Below are 25,332 nucleotides of genomic sequence, written 5' to 3' on the forward strand. Positions count from 1 at the left end.
AATCGAAGTGTGTGTTTGAAGTGTAAGTTTTTATACTGTTGGTAAACTTGTTATTTAGCCCTGCAATGCTAGAGTTGCAGCGATGAATAACACACAATTCGTACCGTTACAGATAATGCCCATGAATTAAAAGAAGATTACAAAAAAATCATGGGTGGTTGCATATTTCTGGTTCGTAATAATGTATGCCTTCCTGTGTAACGTAATCCATCTCTGCCTCTGGCTTAACTTTCCCTTACTGCACCCCTGTCCACTTCTAATTCCCCAAACTTGGGAAGCTCAGCTCTTGGCTTCCTCCTTGTGGCTATGAAAAATAGGAAAGGGAGGGGAGAGTTTTCTAGGGACATAGTTATAGTCTGAAGTGGCCTGCCTGGGAAAAGGAGGGAAGGGGGGAGGCAGAGAAGCTGTTCTCCATATTTATGAGCAGACAACCAATAGACAAGAGAAGTGTACAGCAAGAAGTCTAGTCTGCTGAGAGACCCAGACAGGTCAAAGGACCCTGAAATCAGCACATGATGCCAATTGAATCAATCCCTTTTTCTAGCAGAATGTGTCTGGCACGTCAGTGTCTGTAGCTCTAAGAGCGCAACACAGTGTTGTGAGCTTTTACTGGGAGAAGCCCTGAAATTATCTGTTCTTGCACCCCATTACAAATCTATAAGACAATATACATGAAAAGCTAATTTTCACGTTTCCTGTTTTTCTGAATACTTATGTTCTTTTCTGTTCTTTTATATGCTTTGTATACCTTAATAAATATAATATTACTAATTTTTATTCATTTTATGCCAACATATACCACAGTGCCTTACAAACAGGAAAATAGTAAATATTAGAGATGAGCGAGTACTGTTCGGATCAGCCGATCCGAACAGCACGCTCCATAGAAATGAATGGATGCACCTGGTACTTCCGCTTTGACGGCGGCCGGCCGCTTAACCCCCCGCGTCCATTCATTTCTATGCGAGCGTGCTGTTCGGATCGGCTGATCCGAACAGTACTCGCTCATCTCTAGTAAATATATTAGACAGTACAGTGTTTGTGCCACTATTGGCATTTGTGCACAATCCACAAGACTGGGGATAAGTGTCAGGTCAGTCAGACCCCCATAGATTTCCAGAACGGGTTAGGTAGCTCTCTGCTTGAGTGGAGCAAGTGACCCGCATATCAGTTGTACTTTATTTAACTTAATGGGACTGCCAGAAATTGCAGAGCACTCCCATAGACTTCAATGAGGTTCAACACATATGTGCGTCTGAGATCCACAAAACCCAATGAGGCTAAGGCCCCATGGGCCGGAACCGCAGCACTTTAGCTTTGAACAGAAAGTCCACAGAGTTTTCCTCCTTCGATTTTTCCCACTGCGATTTTTTCCGCAAAGTGGGCATGGGATTTGCATGAATCCCAATCCACTTTGCAAGTACTGCAAAACGCCGTGATTTTTACAGCAGCATTTCCGCTGCAGCCAAATCACAGCGTTTCCGGCCAGTGGGGCCCTGGCCTTAGGGTTCATTCACACGGAGGAAAATAGTGCTGAAAGGGGCCACACGGTGGTTCAGTGGTTAGCACTGCAGCCTTGCAGTGCTGGAGTCCTGGTGTTCAAATCCCACCAAGGGCAAAAAACCATCTGCAAGGAGTTTGTATGTTCTCCCCGTGTTTGCATGGATTTCCATCCCATATTCCAAAAAAAGACATACTGATAGGGAAAAATGTACATTGTGAGCTCTGTGTGGGGCTCACAATCTACATAAAAAAAAAAAAAAAGAAAATGGTGCTGAATTTGGTGTGGAATCCGTGTCAGATTCAGCGCTGAAAAAAAAGCCTCCCATTGACTTCAATGGGTTCCTTTTTCTGCTAGCCTTTTTTTTCAGCGCTGAATCTGACACGGATTCCACACCAAACTCAGCGCCATTTTCTTCCATGTGAATGCACCCTTACATCCATTCCCTATCATGTAGATTAAATCCTAAAAATCACAAGCTTATGACGTGTCTCATTAATATGCCTTAAAAGTTTACCCTACGAAAGCTTCATTCAGTTTTCTATACAATGTAATTTTGAATGCTTTTAGAATGCACATAGATAGAACTTAAAATTGAACAATTAATCACAATAAACACAATTTGCAGAATAATTCCGAAATTGGTCTGCAGCATCAGAAATCATGCAGGATGTAATATATGTACCTCTTACCATGGCTTAAACATCACTTCTTTTTTATGATGCAGTCTTTAAAAGACTGTTGATTGTGACTTATAGTTTCCCACAGGGAAAATCCTCTCTTTGGAACATTGGTCAAAGATTGTTAGCATGCTCTAAAAACTGTAAAACAAACCTCTTCCATCTACATGGATTACTTCTTACATGTTCTAAGCACTTATAGAAATATACTCATTACCAAAAAGAGTTCATGTGATTACTGTTATAAAAAGGCAGCAGGATACTATTTTTCTCAGAATTAGAATGTGCAACATGCAACTGCCCATAAAATATTCACTTTACAACATGTTTAAACTGTTTGTTTTAATCTAGAGATATAGTAGTGTTGCCCAGCCATAGCCCTTAGGCCCAAATTTCTTTTCCATGCCCAGGACAAGAAGTAGGAGTTTAGGTAGCAGTTAAAGTACAATGACTGCCGTAAATGAGAAAGAATAATAATTTTTCATGTCCTCATGCACATGTGGTTTTATATACCACTAGAAAGCCGACAGTGCGCTGAATTCAGCACACTGTCGGCTTTTCAGTTACATGCCCTGGGGCTGGAGATATTGGTGCCATTAGTTTTGGCACAATCTCTGCCCACGGCATAATCCCTGCCCAATCCCAGCGCACTGTCGGCTTTCTAATGGTATATAAAACTACATGTGCATGAGGACACGAAAGGTCCTCTTTAAGTCAAATGTATATTTAATAGCCATGAAATTGGTACTCTCAGCCTAAATACATTTTTCTAATTGGGCTAGAGTTTAGTGTACAAAGTAAGTTTGTCTTAAAAGGAGTCTGTCAGCAGGAAAATTGTATTAAAGGGGTTGTCCCAGCTCAAGGATCCTCTCTATACTGGTAGCTTATGTAAATTGAAGCCTTTTTCTAAATATATTGCTTTAGAAATTCTGCTTTGTTTGCCTGGAATGTGAATGTATTCCTCCCATTGTGATGTCACTTACTCAGTGCAGGCAGGACAATCTGTTAAGTTAATTGCAGTTTGCTGATAAAGCCTGGTATGTTATCTCTCTCTGTAAACACACAGATAACACTGAGTTCAGTCTGTACAAGAATGTGCATAATAAGTAAAACAGTGAAAGCTTAGGGGGCAAAATTTGTTTGGTTTGATTTTCTCTTTAAGAGGGCAGTATTTCGTGCTGGATTTCTAGGAACATTATTTTTATATAGAGTTTGATTTCAATGAACTTTAAAGGGGTTTTCCAGGATATTTTATTATTAGGGTGAAGAGGCCAGGGAAGGTGAAAAATAAAATAAAAAAAACCCCCACCTGTCTGCTGTCCAGTTCCTGCCACATATATCCGCTGAGGCCAATCAGTGGCCTCAGTGACCTAAGGAAAAGACGTCATCTTAAAGGGGCTCTATCAGCAAAATCATGCTGATAGAGCCCCACATATGCGTGCATAGCCTTTAAAAAGGCTATTCAGGCACTGTAAAAGTTAAATTAAACTACCCCCCATTTTAAAATAATAACTTAAAAAAGAATGTTCTCTACTTACGGAACGTGCACCCTGGGCGGGCATTCAGGGTGCGCCGTCTTCTTCTTCCCCGCCTCTTCTTCCTCTGACGTCTTCGGGTCCCGTCCTCCTCCGGCGCTTGCTCGCGGACACTGATAAAATAAAATAGCCCGGGCGCATGCGCAGTAGCACGCGGCTTCTACTACGGCTACTGCGCATGCGCCCGGGCTATTTTTTTTTTTATCAGTGTCCGCGAGCAAGCGCCGGAGGAGGACGGGACCCGAAGACGTCAGAGGAAGAAGAGGCGGGGAAGAAGATGAAGGCACACCCTGAATGCCCGCCCAGGGTGCACATTCCGTAAGTAGAGAACATTCTTTTTTAAGTTATTATTTTAAAACGGGGAGGTAGTTTAATTTAACTTTTACGGTGTCTGAATAGCCTTTTTAAAGGCTATGCACGCATATGTGGGGCTCTATCTGCAGGATTTTGCTGATAGAGCCCCTTTAAAAGATGTAAGGCTTATTACATACCTATTCCATGCTGACCAAATACCCTCAACACCTCAAACACAACACCTTTGGGTTGATTCCTAGATTAATACAATGTTTTAGGCCACCTTTATTAATTAAAGAGGACCTTTCACCTCCTGGGGCATATGCAGTTTTATATACCGCTAGAAAGCCGACAGTGAATTCAGCGCACTATCGGCTTCCCCGATCTGTTCCCCCTGGTGAAGAGCTATCGGTGCCGGTACCATAACTCTTCACTGTCAGAAGGACTTTTCTGACAGTCAATCAGGAACGCCCTTCCTCACAGTAGCGCCTATTGCGTCGTCGCTGGGCGGTAAGCAACGCCTCCTCTCACAGTTCAGCACAATAGGCGCTGCTGTGAGGAAGGGCGTTCCTGAATGACTGTCAGAAACGCCCTTCTAACAGTGAAGAGCTACGATATCGGCATCGATAGCTCTGCACCAGGGGCACGGATAGGGAAAGCCGATAGTAACCTGAATTCAGCACACTGTCGGCTTTCTTGCGGTGTATTACAACGCATGTGCCCGAGGAGGTGAAAGGTCCTCTTTAATGAAAAAAATAGAGACGTAGAATTAGACTTCTAAGTTATTAAACCCAACTCTAAAATCTATGTTGCACAGTTTATTTATGTATTTCTGTTCTCTGATCTTTAGTAGAGATGAGCGAGTACTGTTCGGATCAGCCGATCCGAACAGCACGCTCCATAGAAATGAATGGATGCACCTGGTACTTCTTTGACGGCAGCCGGCTGCTTAACCCCCCGCGTGCCGGCTACGTCCATTCATTTCTATGCAAGCGTGCTGTTCGGATCGGCTGATCTGAACAGTACTCGCTCATCTCTAATCTTTAACTTGTTTGTCAATGAAAACTGTAAATAATATAATGGTACAATCTAATGAACGTAACTGAGGAGGTTTTTAAGTATTATATTGTGTTATTTTGTGTGTTATTATATTGATGTTAAATGAAATAACTGAAGAGAAAAAAAATAAATATCATAAACCTCCAATATAAAATGTGTGATCACCATTACACCATTAGTTTTCTATTGCTTTAAATGTTCAACAAAAAGGCAAAATTTGTACAAAAATCAATATTCTTTTCACTACATCTTTAGAAAAATAATCTTAAATGTTTAAGGTTCAAAATATCTTTGCAACATTAGTCCTTCCCTGGCTCTTACAAAATGTGGGAATAAACGGTTCCACTCGTCCTATTAAATTGGGGTTATGACCTGTCTGATGTAACAAATATTCTGGAAAACACTCATAATGGGTGTGATATAAAAAGTCGACATTTGAAAAATAAAAAAAAAATAGTTTCTTATGTATGTGCAGCTCTTTGTGTTATGACATATTGCTATAAAATGTTAGCTAACAAAACCAAAATGGAAATCTTTGAAGTGGATTTTAGTATGTGGCCAGCAGCGACAAGTCTAAAACAGTTATGAATTAATTCTTAATAAGAGGTTTGAAAAATAACTGGCTCAAAAACAAGAAGGTATTTAACTGTTTTAAAATGACAGTCATTCAACTGCATTTACTACCATGTATTGTATCCATCCTAATTAGGTGCTAATTATACAGGTTGTTGAGTCTAGTCGACTCTTGTTTTATAAGTCTGACTTGTAATTGTTATGCAAATCAGTATTTAGTAGTACTTTGTCACCCATGCCCAAATCTGTACATGTACGAGGGTAAAAGATTTATTCCCACATAGCTAATAGGACAACATACTGGGACTCGGAGATGTGAGTATTCATTAACATTGCTTTTCATTAATGTGGAGTGTAAAAATGTTGCTTATTCTGTGTCTCTTACTGTATATCTGATTTCAGTCTTTTTAGGCACATGATATCACACAATGTTTGTCATACAAATGGTGTTTAGCTGGTTTCTTCAAATAAATAATACACGTGTTACTCCATAGATGAAGTAAACTGCTGCAAAATATATGAAAGATATAATAAATAAAGCAATGTTTGAATAAAATGGACAAACGTGTTGGGACAGCTACACATGACATTCCATTAGAAATCCATGGGCATTATTATGAAGCACTTTCCCTGCAGTTAAAACAGCTTCCATAGGGCTTTCCACATTCCCTCCACCTCCAAATTTTACAGTTTGCAGTCAGGCAGGAAGGTTCTCCTGGCATTCCCCAAATCTAGACTTGTACATCAGACTGGCATGTAGAGAAGTGTGATTTGTTTCCAGTTCTTCACAGTCCAATGGCAGCGTTCTTTTACACTATTACATACAATGTGTGCCATAGGACATGGTGATATAAAGCTTACATGCAACTACTCGGCCATGGAAATCCATGCCATGAAGTTCTCAGTCCACAGTTTTTGTGCTGATGTTAAGTTCAGAGGAAGTTTGGAACTCTGCAGTTATTGATTTAGCAGAGCACTGGCGACTTTTATGCACTATTTACCTCCGCACTTGACGACTCCTCTCCGCAACATTATGTGTACTGCCACTTCATAGCTGAGTTGCGGTGTTTCCTAAATGCTTCCACTATCCATTAACACCATTCACAGTTGGTGCAATATCTAGAAGGGAGGAAATTTCACATGCTGGCTTGCTACAACTGGAATTCAGACGAAAAATTATGTCTCATTAAAGAGGACCCTTCACCACTTGGGGCACATGCGGTTATATATACTGCTAGAAAGCCGACAGTGCGCTGAATTGAATGCACTTTCGCGTTCTGTGCCCCTGGTGAAGAGCTATCTGTGCCAGTGCCGCAGCTCTTCACCCTCAGAAGGGCGTTTCAGGCAGTCAGGAACGCCCTTCCTCACAGCAGTGCTTATTGCGCTGTACTGTGAGAGTGTGAGGAACACCCCCCAGTACTCGTCTATGTACGAGTACTATCAGGAGGGGAGGGAGGCGTTCCTCACCGCTCTCACAGTATAGTGCGATAAGCATGGCTTTATTCTCTGCTTATTCTACAAGGCCTCAGGAAAACCAGACATTGATCTATAGGGAGCTACTATCCAAAAGGTGGTGCTACAGCGAGTTTCCCCTTTCTACCAAGGAGAACATATTTGCACGTTCTTTTCATTGGAAAATAGTGATCTCTTTAGGCTGCTGCCACATGGTGATCCGATTGTGGTTGGGGCTGCCAGTGCTTTCACATATAAGTAAGTGAAACACCAATTAATCACAGCTTTATCTCATAACTGGCTGTGCCGCAGCGAACAGTAAAACCGTGCGTCCAGTAATGAGATATAGCTGTAATTAATCAGTATATAAAAGTATAAAAGAGAAATTTCTGTTCACAGTCCTTTTAATTCAGATCCAGCTACAGGTTTCATTTCTTGATATTGGACTCCTTACTTGGATACCATGATTAGCAACAGTTCCTAAATCGGGTGTGCTACTGTAGCAGATAATTGGTAGTGATTCCGTTCCTAATCATGGCGGCGAAGTTTGTAATACAATATCAAGAAACAACTTGTAAATGGATTTGGAATAAAATAACATTTTGTATACTGGCACTGGTAAGTGTTTGGAACTTGCACTTAAACATGTGGAATGGGACTATAAATAAACAAAACACTCAATACTTTTCTCTATATAGCATAAGAACAAAAAAAAATACAAATGGTGATTGAATAGATGCAATGAAGCAAAATATGTTTTATCTGATTAAATTTAGCTTATTTTGTCTAAAATTCTACCAATCACTCTTGACAAAAATCCTAGTTTTCTTCTGCCCACTTTCACTCTCATGCTATGTAGTGTTGTCTATACATTTTCTGTAATATAGTGTTTATAGAAATTACCACTATAATGCTACTATTATATTACTATTATATTACTATATGCTACTTTTGGGCTGTGCTTACACATTGCCTCTCTACCCAAATAAAGAGCCACTATTATGAAGATGCCCCATGTGTATGTGGGACTTCTGATTCTCTGCCATGAGATAACAGGAATAACAGCTAATTATCTACTGAGGGTATTGAGAATTATTATTAATAAAAGCAAAGGGATAGGGGATTTAAGTGACTATAATGAAGTTGTCTTTCGTCTATCCCGAGGTTTTGACTCGCTTTTTTTTAAGTTGAATTTCTGTAGCTTGGTCTGAGAAAGGTTGATAAGATAGATAAGGTAGATTTCTCAAGTCACTAAATAAACATATAGGCCCAGATTTACTAATAGCTGGACAGTGTAAACTTTGACAATCTAAAAATACATCAGATTTATCCTATTGACTGTAGCTGGATATTAAATCTGTCTAGTCTAAATTCTAGAATCATCTTAAATGCTACCACACTTGATATAACAGGCGCAGCTCCCCCAAATAGTTTTTTTTTATGGCATATCATTTAAGTAGATGATAGCGCTCACTCTGTGTTAGATCTATGTTTCTGCTTCCTTTTAAAGCAAAATTATTAGGGCTCGTTCACATCTGCGCCTGATCTCCATCTGTCGGGTTTCCGTCTTCTGCAGACAGAAGACGGAAACCCGACAGACAGTGTTCGGCCGTGAGCGCTGGGGAGCGTTTTGTGCTCTGTGTGGTGAAACCGTTTTTTTTTAACCGGACACAAAGTCCTGCATGTCCGACTTTGTGTCCGGTTAAAAACAAAAACGGTTTTGCCACCGAGAGCACAAAACGCTCACTGGCGATCATGGCCGGACACTTTTCAAACCCATTCAAATTAATGGGTTTGAAAAATGAATGCAGGTTTCCGTCTCCTGTCCAGTTTCAGGCAGGAAAAGGAAACCTACATAACGGAGGCCGTGACGCAGATGTGAACCCAGCCTTACTTCACAATCATGGCCACTGGCCCTCAAAATCTGTATAGATCCTAGAGATTAGACCATTTATGACACATTTATGGCATACAGTATGAAGGTAATATGCCTTTTAAGTCTATGATGGGTAACTACGATTCATCAATCTAACGTTCATCAGCTGAGGTAGTGTTTCTGTTTTCACATTATATACAGTCCTATGAAAAAGTTTGGGCACCCCTATTAATCTTAATCATTTTTAGTTCTAAATATTTTGGTGTTTGCAGCAGCCATTTCAGTTTGATATATCTAATAACTGATGGACACAGTAATATTTCAGGATTGAAATGAGGTTTATTGTACTAACAGAAAATGTGCAATATGCATTAAACCAAAATTTGACCGGTGCAAAAGTATGGGCACCTCAACAGAAAAGTGACATTAATATTTAGTAGATCCTCCTTTTGCAAAGATAACAGCCTCTAGTCGCTTCCTGTAGCTTTTAATCAGTTCCTGGATCCTGGATAAAGGTATTTTGGACAAACAATTCAAGTTCAGTTAAGTTAGATGGTCGCCGAGCATGGACAGCCCGCTTCAAATCATCCCACAGATGTTCAATGATATTCAGGTCTGGGGACTGGGATGGCCATTCCAGAACATTGTAATTGTTCCTCTGCATGAATGCCTGAGTTGATTTGGAGCAGTGTTTTGGATCATTGTCTTGCTGAAATATCCATCCCCGGCGTAACTTCAACTTCGTCACTGATTCTTGAACATTATTCTCAAGAATCTGCTGATACTGAATGGAATCCATGCGACCCTCAACTTTAACAAGATTCCCGGTGCCGGCATTGGCCACACAGCCCCAAAGCATGATGGAACCTCCACCAAATTTTACAGTGGGTAGCAAGTGTTTTTCTTGGAATGCTGTTTCTTTTTGGACGCCATGCATAACGCCTTTTTTTTATAACCAAACAACTCAATCTTTGTTTCCAAAATGAAGTTGGCTTCTCCAAATGTGCTTTTGCATACCTCAGGCAACTCTATTTGTGGCGTACGTGCAGAAACGGCTTCTTTCTCATCACTCTCCCATACAGCTTCTCCTTGTGCAAAGTGCGCTGTATTGCTGACTGATGCACAGTGACACCATCTGCAGAAAGATGATGCTGCAGCTCTTTGGAGGTGGTCTGTGGATTGTCCTTGACTGTTCTCACCATTCTTCTTCTCTGCCTTTCTGATATTTTTCTTGGCCTGCCACTTCTGGGCTTAACAAGAACTGTCCCTGTGGTCTTCCATTTCCTTACTATGTTCCTCACAGTGGAAACTGACAGGTTAAATCTCTGAGACAACGTTTTGTATCCTTCCCCTGAACAACTATGTTGAACAATCTTTGTTTTCAGATCATTTGAGAGCGGACTGTCCATGTTCGGCGACCATCAAACTTAACTGAACTTGAATTGTTTTGTAGAAAGAAATGGTTCAAAATACCTTCATCCAGGATCCAGGAACTGATTAAAAGCTACAGGAAGCGACTAGAGGCTGTTATCTTTGCAAAAGGAGGATGTACTAAATATTAATGTCACTTTTCTGTTGAGGTGCCCATATTTTTGCACCGGTCAAATTTTGGTTTAATGCATATGGCGCATTTTCTGTTAGTACAATAAACCTCATTTCAATCCTGAAATATTACTGTGTCCATCAGTTATTAGATATATCAAACTGAAATGGCTGCTGCAAACACCAAAATATTTAGAACTAAAAATGATTAAGATTAATAGGGGTGCCCAAACCTTTTCATAGGACTGTAGCTTACAATATAAAGACAAAGCCAACAGATGGGAATGCAGCAAAAATGTGTACCTGCACTAGAATGCAAGTCTAGTGCATAACGGTAGGACCATGGGGCTTGGTACCAGGTATGAATTACTGGGGTTTAGTCAGTAAACTTTGCTGCACTATGTCTAATTCAATTCTTTATTTACAGTAACTGTTATATTAAAAATAGAAAACTGTGCATCCGTGAAACAGTTGCTCACATATTTAGGCTCAGTCCTGACCTTTACCCATAGCAGGTTATGAGAAAGGGTCGTTACTGATCTTAAGCATGTGAGCAACTCTTTTATGAATGTACATTCTGTCTTTAATTAGAATTGAATTGTACATCCCTCTTGGTGACATTGTGAAGAGGCATAATCCAGTGGGTTTCTTACTAAAACTGCCAGTATAAGTAAATCATCCTCTTTGCTTCTGTTCACACAGCTGTTGGCTCCATTCAGAACCTTGATCAAAAGGGCCGCCACATTTGATGGCAAGATGGATTCACTGTGCAAGTTCAAAAAGGGTCCGGATGCTTTTCTTGAATGAAAAAAATATATAGGATATATATAGGATATAGGATACTGATTCATGCATTTGGAGACGGGAAACAAATTGTTTCCCTTGACATGTGGAAATTGGCATCAGCCTCATGAGGATTTTTGCCTTCCTCTGGATCAACATTGAAGAGTTAAACGTCGGACTCAATGGGCCTGTGTATTCATCCAACCTCATCTACTATGTAACTATGTAAAATCAGGGTATAATGAAGCGGCAACATATCCCACAGCACTTTATAAATCAGAAGACAATATTTCACATTACAATGTGACAAAAACATAAGATATCAAACAATAGGAGTGAGGGCCCTGCTCGCAAGAGCTTACAATCTGTGAGGTATGACAGATCCCTGGTAAACCCTATTGTATGTTCAACAAATTGTAGCCAACATGAAAAAAATCTTAGTGCCACAGGACCAAACAATTGCAAAATTTCTGCCACAAAAATGAGAGAAAATCTACAGTAAATATGTCCCTTGTGGGCAACACGCTATAAATTCATAGTTTCACCTGAATAAGAAGATATGTATTTGAATATCACACATTTAAGTTATGCAAAATAACATACAGCAAGGTCAACAGAGATAGAAGATGAAATATAAATATATAGTCTATTTGTTCCTCCTGCTCAAGAACTGAATCTATAGCTCATGATACAATGATATAATAATTATCCTGCCAAGCTGTTATGTCATCTGCATTTTACACATTTCTAGCATGAGATTTCAACTAATTATTAACCATATTGCACACCACACGAGATAAATATAGGTACAGGCATTTTGGAATACCTAAACTAATTTAACTAACTTTCAAAACATAATCTACCACTGTACAGTCAGTAACTACCTATATGAAAAGAGGTTCTCACACAACAAAGATTGTCAGAAAGTAGTGCTATCAGTTTTTATAAATAAACTTTATAAAAAGATATGTAAAACTAGCCTCTGCCCGCAACTTCGTCTGCTTGTTGTTGGTGTCGATGATCTGCCTATATTCAGCAAATTGCTGCCGTCGATGGTTCGCCTGCTCCAGCATTTCGGCAGCTGTCAAGCTGTCCTGCTGCAGAACTTGTTCCTCACACCGTGCCTGTGATTGATCCGGCATCTCATCAGCTCACTGGGACGCCATATAATGAGCGTGTTGTTGATGTTGATGCCTGCTCCGGCATTTCAACAGCAGAAAAGCTGGCCTGCTGCTGAACTTGTTCCTCATGCTGTGCCCATGATTGTTCAGTGGCCATGATTCTCAGCAGCTCGCTGGGATACCATATAATGAGTGTGTTGTTGGTGTTGATGATCCCCATGCTCTGGCGTTTTGGCACCTCTCAAGCTGTGCCTGTGACTGTTTCGGTATGTCAGTATATAGAAAACAATGGAACCGCACACTTGTAGTAGATAAATATGGGTGCTAGCAGACAGGGAGTCCTGCGACTCAGATGCAGTATAGATAAATGCTTCTGCACACCATTCATGTGAAAAAGTGAACAATTTATTGAAGCATAAACGCCATGAACAAGTTTGTAAAGCATATAGTAAGCACTAAATCATTGTGGTAAACATATAACGTTTCGGTCACAGACCTTCCTCAGATAAGATCTAGTGAACAGCAGAGTGCACTTTGGAGTCATGGTGTGACTCCAAAGCATTTATCTATACTGTTTCGGTATGTCAGCAGCTGGCTGGGACACTATATAATGAGTGTGTTGTTTGTGTCAGTGATCCCCCTCATTTCCGCTTGAGGAGAGCTCTGGGACTTCTGGCTACCTTCATAGCTCTCATTGTTTGTGACAAATTAGATATTCTTTTTCCTGGCATGTTGAAAATTGGAAAACTGCCAATTTGGATTAAAGGTGTTTTCCCATCCAGTGTGTCAGCACTGCCTGGAGCAGATCAGATAATATGCAGATGCATGAACACAAACCACTAAGGATCAGCATGAGTTTACACAGAGAGATAACAGATCTGGCTTTCTCAGAAGCTGAGTTAAGAGCAGTGTAATATAGTACGTGAACATAAATTCATAACAGTCGTGAAGCTATGTAATTTACCGGGATAAAAAGTAGCCTATGTGTTTATCAATCTATCTATATGCCAAATCTCATTAAAATCTGTTCAGCCGTTTTTTGCGTGATTGAGGAACAAACACACAAACTTTCACATTTGTAATATTAATAGGATTAGTCCAGCAATGGGCAAAAGGACCCAGATGGTAGTCACATATAATGTAAGGTCAAATAGAAATAACAAGACATATGGACCTCTTTAACACACAATTCCAATTGTTAAACCACTTTTTATAAAAGTATAGTACAGGTAAATATAAGAAACTTTGTAATATATTTTATTAAACAAATATTTTTCTTTCACTTATCAGATGGGCTACATTTTACATATTAGTGTATGCATACCTCTCAACCATCCTGGATTCAGAGGGACAGTCCCAGATTCCAAGTCCTGTCCTCTTGTATGTCCATCCACTCCCTACTTCCACCACTGGGCCCCTGTGTGCTCCAGCCCTGGGAGCTGTAAATGCTATGTGATGATGTCATACATAGGATGCATATACATATATACTTCAGGAGCACAGACAGCTGACAGAGCAGCAGAGGAGCAAGAGAGGTGAGTATCAGTGTTTTTATATTAAACTGGGGACAAATGAAGGGGGACAATAAATTGGGGGCAGATGAAAAGAGAAATTAAACTGGGGGTAGATGAAGATGGACATTAAATTGGGGGCAGATGGAGGGGGAACATTAAACTGGGGCAGCTGGAGGGGAACAAATTGGGTGATGCTAAATTTGCTGAAAGTTGGGAGTTATGGTGTATGGAGAAGGAAGGGGGGAAGGGATGGCTGCTGGAAAAGGAACACTAATATTTACTACATTCTGCTACTCAGAGGGGGTACCCTACTAACATTGTTATGCTTCAAGGTAAGAGCCTACTTCTGCATCTCTGTAGAATTCTGTGTGTGAACTGGATACAGATATGGATTTTTTTTTTATTCCTTGATCCCTGCACTACTGCCATAAGTAGACAGTACAACAATTTAGAGCTGGCTTCAGCTCCCTTCAAACCTGGACAGTGCCAGGGTTAAAACTTTGGTGGAAAAGAAAGCCATTGTCTGCCTGTCCGGCCATTTACACTCATAGGCCACAAGCTGCTTTAAATCTGTGGCCTATGAGAGGTCAGAGGTATGCTAATATTGTGTCATCAGTGTCATTGTGCAAGTCTGGTCAGATGACATCACATCACTATATCTTGCTCCCTGAGCTAAGAATGGACTTTGATGAGTATATGCTTTTTTTCTCTTAATGGTCACAAAGCGTGCAATATTAAAGGGGCACTACTAAAAGAAGGGTTACCTAGGAAAGTATAAGGAGGCACTATTAAAGAGTACAGGCACATGAATGGGCACTGTTAAAGCACACATAAGGGGCACTCTTAAAGCAAATGGGGTACTATTAAAGAGAATGGACACATGATGGGGGCATTACTAAAGAGAATAAACACATGAAGGGACACTTAACAAAAAGGGGAACTAATAAAGAGCAGCTGCACATGAGGGGGCATTATCAGAGAAAGGTGGCATAAGAAGGGTCACTATTGGGGCAACATGGTGGCTCAGTGGTTAGCACTGCAGCCTTGCAGCACTGGAGTCCTGAGTTTGAATCCCGCCAGGAACAACATCTGCAAGGAGTTTGTATGTTCTCTCTGTGTTTGCATGGATTTCCTCCCATTCTACAAAGACATACTTAAATGGAAAAAAAAATGTACATTGTGATCCCTATATGGGGCTCACAATCTACATTAAAAAAAAAAGAAAAAAAAGAAAGAAGGGCCACTATTAGGGAGAAGGGGTGCTAATAGAGAATGTGGTACTTGAGAATTTTTAAAGAGGATATTATACTGTTCAGCGAGCTAAAAATGGCACATACTGTGCAGAAGTTTTAGGAGACACAAAAAGTGGGGTACTAGTTCTCTGTGGGGCTTAAAAGGTAGCATCTGGGGCACTAGGAAAGGATAGTTTGTATAGACTACAAATAGTCGAAAAACCTCCTAAAAAGATAACAGGCCACCTAAAAAACCTGCAATTTGTTGGATCCAAACTATCATGACTTTACTAAGGGCACATCATGTCAAACTAATCTTGATTGATTCTTTTGACTGCGTCACAAAAGTGTGGGACTGAGGGCTTTTGACTAAGTGCCATGTAAAAAACTTTTACATAAATTATTAAAGATTTTATTAATCTCTGGATAGTTCAGTGGATTCACAGCTGGCTGATGAAAGGTATCAGAGTGTTGTTGTTAATGGTGTCCATTTGAGGACAGACAAGTAACAGGCGGTGTACTTCAAGGGTCTGTCCTAGGTCATATTCTTTTAAATTTTTTTCGTAGGTGACATAAAAGAAAGATTAGTAGGTAAGGTTTTCCTGTTTGCAGATGACACAAAAATTTATATTAGGATTGATACTCTGAAGAAGTTTGTAACATGGAAAAAGATCTAGCTTTACTGGATGATTGGGCCAAACAATGAAAACTGCAGTTCAAGGTTTCTAAATGTAAAATAATGCATTTTGTGTGAAAGAACCCTCTATCTGAGTATCAAATTGGTAGTTCTGTCTTGGCCAGCATAGGTGAATTAAAACTTATAAATATATCTTGACCCTCATTTCCAAGCGCCTTCCTCAACACCTAACTGGATTATCCCCCGATAAAATGTTTGGGTGTACCCCTGGTTACTGGCCGCTTAGGACCTTGGAATAGTTAATGGGAATGTTCCTGATGGTACAGGAAAGTGATGAAACATGCTCCATTCTCAGGTCGTTCACAAGGAAGTAATTATGGGAGTTCAAGTAAGTTGCCAAGGTTGTTACACTATTAATTCAGCTTTGAGCAGTATCCTTCCTTCATTCATGCTGTTTCTATGCAAACCAGTGACATCACAATGATGTCACAGGCTCCTATCTGTAATATGGAGTAGAAAGCACTAGCAGACATTTCAAGTCACCTAGGATTCCTGAGAGTTACCTGATGAATAGTCTGTATTACCAGGCTGCTGGTTCATTAGTATTCACTTATGTCACCTCAGTAGAGTGAATATTAATGAGGAGTTTGCACCCATGGAGATCCTCCATTAATTTAAAGTTAAATTTTATTCACTTTTTTTACATTAGGCATCAGCAGGGAGTATGCATACAGAGTATGCAAGGCTATTACTCTACTGAGTGAGCCACAAACTCTATTAGTAGGAGTTTTTATATACTGCATAATAATAATAATAATAATATTTGTAAAGCATTTCATAACACTGCATTTTGAAGGGAGAACAATTGTGGAAAAATGCCACTTCAAATGTCAAAACCAAAAAAAAACCTACAGTGTTGGCCAAAAAAAATGCACCACCAGTGAATTTTGTGAAATGTATGTGATGTGTAGTGTATAAATTGAGTCCCTACAGATGATTTGTATACCTCCTACTACGAAATTGACTGAAAAATGTCACGTGATATCATGTACAAAATTGCCAAACACTCGTCATCCAGGAGAGAAGAGGATAGAAATGGGAAAAAGACAAGAAATCATTTTCGCTACAATCATTACATTTTGTGAAATGGTGCCGTTTTTTTGTCCGCCACTGTATGTTTACACCTACTCTTATACTGAATATATATATATATATATATATATATATATATATATATATACACACCAAGATGCAGTAGTATTGTACTGTGCCTACATTATGCCCTCTATATCCCAGTGCATTTTTTACTTTAAAATGTATTTCTAAGCACAATATTATAAACATAATATATTTTCTTAGCATAAAATGTGATGGCATACATAGAGATTTCTCTATATATCAAACACATGTGGGTAAAAAATGCTTGGCATGAGAAAAAATATACCTAATAAAAAAGATTATTAAAATAAACCTTTAGCATTTTATTATTATTATTATTATTATTATTAAATGATTATATGTATATACACTGACAAGCAAGAGGGTAATAATATTTAGAACTTTTGACTTTCAGGCTCCATATCTCACCATCCACTACATTCGCACATGAGACTGCCATCATTTTATAGACAATCATCTTGGCTATCTCATACATAAATTTGACTTGCAACTATTTAGTATGTGATTAGTTATGCAGATTCTTAGAATGTAACTGCATTGTTACTGTTAGGGTATGAAAAGAATGACATAGTGTTCCAGCAGGACAATGACCTGAAACATGCATTGAGATTAGTGAAGAAATGGTTCAAAGATGTAGAGGCGGTGAATTGGTCCCCTGACCTCAACCCAATTGAACATTTGTGGGTACAGTTGCTAGCAGAAAAAAGAACCCATTGAAGTCAATGGGAGGCTTTTTTCAGCACTGAAATTCCACACCAAATTCTTCACCATTTTCCTCTGTGTGAATGGACCGTAAGGGTAAGTTCACACAGGGTTTTTTGGTGAGGATTTTGGAGAGGAAAAAATCCACTTCAGGAATTAGTAAATGGTTTTTTGAAGCGTTTTTTTTACATGAGGCGTTTTTTTGTAGAATTTCTTGAGGCCTTTGTTAGTTTGTTTTTTTTTCCTCCAGCCCAGTGTATGGACCTTGAAAAAACTGTGTCAAAAACCGTGCCGCGGTTTTTCCGCCTCCCATTGACTCCTGTTGTTTTTTTCAGATGGAATCGGCCTGAAGAAAGGTCAGCTAGCTTCTTTTTTCTGCTAGCGGAAAGAATACGCTAGCGGAAAAAAAGCTAGTGGATCCTATAGAAGTCAATTGGGAGGCGTTTTTTGGAGGCAGATTTTGAGGCGGATTCCGCGTCAAAATCCGGACCAAAAAACTCTGTGTGAACCCAGCCTTATAGTCAACTGTCTGCTGGACACCTGTATAATGGATAATGTGGTTAAAAGCTTATTAATTAGAATTTTGTAGTCTAAGCTTTGCTCCTAAGGGTTTGTTCACATCTGCGTTGGTATTCTGTTCAGGGGAGTCCGCATGGGGACCCCCCCGAATGGAATACCAAGCGCAATTGCAAGTGCTGTGCAGTAAAAGCACAAGGCCCCCATAGACTATAATGGGGTCCGTGTGCTTGCTGCCAGATCTCCACAGAACATGCAGTCGGAAAATAATTTACAATCTACTTTCCTGTCCACATGATTTGTGCGGGCAGTGCGCGGCAAGCACACAGACCACATTATAGTCTATGGGGTCCATTTGCTTTTACTGCACAGCTCTTGCAAATGCGTTTGGTATTCCGTTCGGAGGGTCCCCATGCTGACTCCCAGAACGGATTAACAAATGCAGATGTGAACGAAGGGTAAGACTTTCATTGGGGTATAATCATTTTTACAATATTGAAACAAGCTCTTTGAGTTGAAACATCAATAAACCTCCATCACATTTTTCACCACATACTCTTTGGTGTGCCACCTGTTTTTTGGAGTTATATCGAACGGGACAGATCCTTATGCTTATACTGGTGTGGTCTTATATATATCTTGTCTAGTATATATAGATAGATCTATAGATAGATGATAGATAGATAGATAGAATAAAATAACACCATTTACAATCACAGTAGGTAAAGGAGACAGCTCACTTTCTTCCTCTAGGCATGCACAGGTTACAGAACATGCCTAGAATGCTCTCCCATAGAAGTTAATTAATGTCTCATGTCTGTAGATTCGATGATCCATGTGACTGCTGTTAGCAGAAGCTCAGATAGCAAAGCTACCTCCATCATAATGTACAGAAAATACAGTAAAAGGTCTGCAGAAAAAAGTATGTTAGTATTAGTCTTTGGTTTTAGCCTAGTTAAAACTGATATATATATATTTTCTATCAGAAAGTCCCATCTTTTATAGTGCTACTATTTTCCCATCCTGAACATAATTTTATTCTGAGCTTTGCTCTGCCACAATCCATTGGCAGCTGCAGCACTGTGGTCATTTACACAATGCATGGGATGTTTTGGTTGTCAAGTTCTTTGGATTCTTTGTATGTGATACAATGTGGTTGTGTTGTAATCCGGTGGCGGTGGATTCAGGTGCAGGCTGCACAGGTGCATAATTAGTATTCCGGCGGTCATCTTGAGGTTGTAACAGAAGTATAAGATATTTGAAATGCTAATGGACCATTGTAATATAACATACTGAGCAGAAGGAAGGAAATCAGTGAGGGGAAGACTGCAATTCAGCCATGTGGTTTTGTTCGACAATGTCCCCTGAAGCAACGGATTAGTGTAAATGTGCCCCACCTGATGCCATGTATATTATTCAGATGGGATTCCTATTACTCATTTGCATGCTGGAGTATGTGATAAGTGAAGAAATGCATTGTATGCCCCCCACAGTCCACAGACCCAGTGAAAATGTTAATTCTGCTGAAAATACCTGATGTCTAATTGCTAAAATAGATTACAGAACTGTCTTATAGGAATGGGTCTTCTCTGTGCTTCCTGTCTCTCAGAAAACCGTAGCCATGGGAAGTTCTAGATCAGAAGTAAAAGAGATTTCACTTTCACATGTTACCAAAATCATACCAAACAGTAATGCTTGTAATTATTACCATATAAGAATTTGCTTTTGTCCATAAATACAATATAGTTGATTTATGGCTTCTGCACCACTAATTGTAATTCTCTCACAGAAGTTAGTAGCAGCTGCATGCCCTTTCTCAGGATCTAGTATAAAAGAAAACATAGCCTTCTTTCTCTGTGGTTAAGAAGGCATGGATTTGGCAACTGTTCCCTCACTGTAATACCATGATGCCCAGGGCAAATAGTGCCATTTCTCAGTTTAATGTGTTTGTACCTTTAAAATTGCAGTCCAGCCGTATCAATTTACTTACATCTATACATTATTCAAACATGAGAACATCTGCCTATCTCTTTTTATTGATATGCCGTTATGTCATAAACATCTCCTAAACCTCCTAGTTACCTATTTATGTCTATCTATCTATCTATCTATCTATCTATCTATCTATCTATCTATCTATCATCTATCTATCTTATCCTATCTATCTATCTATCTATCTATCTATCTATCTATCTATCTATCTATCTTATCCTATCTATCTATCTATCTATCTATCTATCTATCTATCTATCTATCTATTATCTATCTTATCCTATCTATCTATCTATCTATCTATCTATCTATCTATCTATCTATCATCTATCTATCTATCTATCTATCTATCTATCTATCTATCTATCATCTATCTATGTCCTATCTATCTATCTATCTATCTATCTATCTATTATCTATCTATCTATCTATCTGAGGCTTCATTCACATGTAGACAATACTATAGATAGATAAGAACTATAGATTAGAACTGCACATACAAATGTCAAAATGCTTATTCCACTTTTTTTATGTAGAGAGAATGGGATCTAGTATATTGAGTGGTTTGCATTTTTTTCACCAATTTGATTATTCATTTTTTGTGTACATTATAAAGGCAAATTATTAGATATTATTCCAAATTCCATACTTGGATTGGAGGAGATTTATCAGTTCAGAATTGTCAATGCCAATTTTCATATCTACTTCACTTGCAAATGGCTTTGCCTAATTTATGATGGGGCGCATTGTTCCTGACAGATCAGGTTCACACTCTGCAGGGCCATATTCCTGCACTGAGATCTACTTCAACTATGAGAAAATTGGCTTAAATGGTCATAAATATGATTGGATGCAAAAAAAAACGAAAAGCCTTAAAAAAAATTTGTGCAAAATTGTATAACTCTTTCATGCCTTGTACACATGAAAACTTGCATTTATAAGGCACTACAAATCTCGCCCAGTGAATGGTCCTATGATAAAGTCATATTGACTTTATGTTTTAACATTCAAACCCCATTAGTCGAATATGAGCTCATTATATAAATATGTAATATCCAGCTGCAGTGATGCAAAGCTAATACTGCAGGCAGGCCAAATATCTATTTACTGTGTCACTGTGGCTTATACTATAGCTGGAGCAAGACAGAGTTCACTTGATCCAGATGCCAAGGGCTAATATCAACTGCTAATCATACCTGCATTTTTTATTTATGATAACTTGGAAATATCTACACCATACCCAAAAAACTATATACATAAACCATATACACAAAAAATTCTAAATCTAATCCATATACACAAAAAAACTTAAAATCAAAATTAAGAGAATGAATATAACATTGGCATATTTAGAAAAAACTAACATAGAGCATACAATATATATATATATATATATATATATATATTGAGAGAGAGAGAGAGAGAGAGAGAGAGAGCGCCTTTACCAACTCAGCATGAGAATTTATTTAAGGCTGAAGCCAGAGTGTAATATTTTACATTACCTGCAAAGTGGATGGGATTCTGGCTAATCCCATCCACACATTGCGGAAGAATAAAAAAACGCAGAAAAAAAATGGTTTTTTTTTTTTTTTTAATCGTCGCATGTCAATTATACCTGCGGAAACCTACGCTACATGAGGCCTTAACCTCAAACAGGAAACCTTAGCTGCCAACAAGCTTGCATGTGTTTACCAGCATGGCTTATTTTATTCCTAAAATCTATACAAAGTGTTATTCAGAAACTGTTACAACATAGTAACTGGAAAAGAAGATACGTGTGTACATAAACAGCAGAATGTGGCGCTAGTTAGAAAGAAAGATTGTGAGTGCAGCAATAACTATAATAATATTAATAAGAATGAAAATAATAAGAATATGATAATACAGGTCTCTAGCAGCCAGAGAAAAAGGTCGCTGCCAAGAAAGTATTGGCAAACATGTTTTAAGTCTGCTGCATGATACTTTTAATAGAACGTAGTGTTGATCTGAGCCATGTACTCAGCAATGTTTCCAAGCTGCTGTACTTTCTGGATGACCCTATCAAGCTGTGTATCAGAGACAGATCAACAACTGGACCCCCTCTTTCTATCTATAATCCATCTGTCCCTGCAATGCTTACAGACACTGCACTAACATGACATCTCTATACGCTGAATAAATAGCAATGCCAGCTCTTTCTGTAATCAGGGCTTGGGTTAAAACTCGTCGAAATGGCATGCACAACAAGTAGGAAAGTGCAGACAAAAGGGTCTGTTTGAATAGGAATAAGAGGGTCATTGTTGTGGTTGCTGTCACACTACGTGTGGATGCTTAGGGTAAATGTCAACAGTACCATATTTACCAAGAGTGAAAACGTGCATAGAAAGGATTTAAACAAGGTCAACTTCATACATAAAGGCCTGTTTACACTGGACAATTATCCTCACGATATGTTCATAACGATAATAGGCCATGGTGGATACAGGGAAAGCGCAACGATAACCTATAAAGCTGGGTACTAATGTTACAGTGAGTTTTATTAAGTAGCGAGCCAACAATTTGTACAATTTTGCTGGTAATACTACACGTTTAGGCTAAGTCCCCATGTAACGAAATGCAGCAAAAAAATAAAGCTGGAGGCGGAAATGCATTTTGGGTTTTTTTCCACAGTGTTTTTCTTTGCGTTTTCATAGAATTTTCCCCTGTGGACTTTCTGTCCTTATTACACCTATATGGAAAATGGCAGCGTTCCCGCCGGTATAATTTTTTTTTTTTCTTTAATGCGCGGATGGGATTAGCCAGAATCCCATTCACTTTGCAGGTACTGTAAAACACAGCTTTTTTTTGCCACAAGGTTTCCACTGCAGCAAAAATTGTATTTTTGCAACGTGGGGCTTCAGCTTTACCCTTCAAACTGCACATGATTGTTAGGCCTTATTCACACATCCACCTTTCACATACATTTGGCATTCATATTTTCTGTGTACACCGTGTGTACTCATTTATTTCAATGTCTTTATTCAGAAGTTAGTGTTTTTGTGGGCTATAGATTTGCAAAAAAAAACTATCGGAGGCATGTCTTTATCATCCACTGATGCTGATGCATCCTAGATAGATCATACCAATGAAAAACACTCTGAATTCTTTAAAAATAATTATAGGCTTTGCTTTTCACAGATGTGAAACATGGATCAACCACGGACAGCACAACTCCAACAAATGAGCAGGATGAGGTGTTGTCTGTGAATAGCATGGGCCTACCACATCCGCTAAGTGAATGAGGTGAATGAGGCAAAACTCTGTTATTTCAATCAAAATTGCAGTCATTACTCTGTTTCAGAACAGCCACATGTGGTTCATGGTATAGTCTTTATTATACACTGTCTTCCAATAAGTATTTGGACCCCTGTGGTAGAATAGAAAAACAACATTTATTCATATTCAATAGTTGGTAGAACCCAGCAGATGCTTCCTTACGGATTGTATTGATCGTCACAATACTCCTGGATGCCTGGTGAAACTCATGGTGTATGTGAACCATCGGTTGGGTGCAGTTTCTCTGGCCAGCACTCGTCGGTTTCTATCTCCCAGTTTTGGGAGTCTGCTGACTCGGGGCACATTGTGACAATCACCGTTCACTTCCACTAAACACATAGGCCACTGTCGATTTTGGGTAATTCAGTTCACTTACTATGTCCCTTAAGGTTCGACCATTTCTGTGGTACCCCACAATTATCCCTTTTCTCGAAATCGGACAACTCTGCATTTCGTGGCATCTTGCATGCAACTAATGCCAATGCTGTTTCCTATTTAACCTGATGTACATCACGACCACAGATATCTTCATTTGCATGGGTGTCCAAATACTTATTGGTAGAGAGTGTATATGCACCAATAAAGAGACTAGAATATCTAGATGTTCAGTTGTAAGGCTATATTTAGATGACCAAGGTGCAAAATGGCTGAGAAAAACATCCGAAGGCATCCATGAAAATGGACAAAATTAGGACATGACTTCTATTTTGTTGGTCTGTGACAATACCAAGAATGCATTTTTTTCTGCAGAGTCTTCACTGAGTTCCTACATTTTCCTCCTTATATGTTTTCCACAATGTATGGATTAGATTAAATGAAATCTCATTCACTTTACTAGTACTATAAAACTAGCATTTTTTTCTGTTGTATTTTTGCAGCAATGTTGGGGCCTTAGCCTTAAACTTCTTTCTTCTATAGAAATTGAAAAGAATTGTAGCTTATGTAACATCATATTGATAATTTCCTAACTTGTTGACACTGTTAAGATCTACAGATGGTGAAAAATCTTCAGATCCTATAAAAAGTTGACAAGATGTATTTAATAATCTCTTTTATGATTCCATAGAATTATATGCAAAAATAGCGTGTGCTTATGGCCCATGTAACTTCTCTAACTTCTCTGCTATTAGCAAGGAAAAGTAGTCTAATATATAAAAACCCAATTTTATATTAAAGGTGAAATGAGGATGGCATAAATACAATGAAGGTATGCTCTAGAAAGTCAGAACTGCATGAGAAATCATTTTTAATAATGGTAATAATAATTAATAATAATTTTTAAATAATATAGGTTTCTTTACCCCGACATCATTGCATGCAACCTGCAATCTTATTACATCAGCAAATGCTTCAATCAAATGCGGAAATATACATGAGGAATAATTATTTACTCAATATCTTCTCTTTTATATGACTTAAGTTCAGCTATCAATGAATCTAAAGATCAAAGGTGATTGTATATTACAGTATTTTGTGGCTATTTATGTCCTTTATTCGGGTCCTTTGTGCTTAGGCAGAACTCTGTAGTGTGGTTGAGTGTCTCTAGTGAAACTAATAATGCAGGTTTTATTACTGTAACCTGAGTCTTCCTAAAAAAGGAAATCATACTTTCCCATTGAATACAATAGCTCATTGTGTGCGCTGGAACGGATCGTACAGTACAGAGCAGGCCGGCCTGGCTTTATTAGGCAGAGAAATGAGCTGGGAGCTTTATGTGAGTACAGATTTAAGACCAGCGCAAACACAGGAATATAAAGCAGTTTAATAATGCTGCATAGCTCCAGACGTGACATAAGTTATAAATTAGCCTGCTACAAGGTATTTTAACGCCCTAAGTTTCACACTAAAGG

General features: G+C 38.9%; 1 protein-coding gene across 3 annotated transcripts in view; it reads right to left on the bottom strand.

The window, feature by feature from the left end:
* Nucleotides 1-25,332, bottom strand: part of NFIB (nuclear factor I B) — a 354,487-nt gene that overhangs the window by 194,220 nt on the left and 134,935 nt on the right. The gene's annotated exons all lie outside the window — the stretch shown is intronic.

This window comes from Leptodactylus fuscus, chromosome 1 (genome assembly GCF_031893055.1).
Source record: "Leptodactylus fuscus isolate aLepFus1 chromosome 1, aLepFus1.hap2, whole genome shotgun sequence".
Taxonomy (NCBI): domain Eukaryota; kingdom Metazoa; phylum Chordata; class Amphibia; order Anura; family Leptodactylidae; genus Leptodactylus; species Leptodactylus fuscus.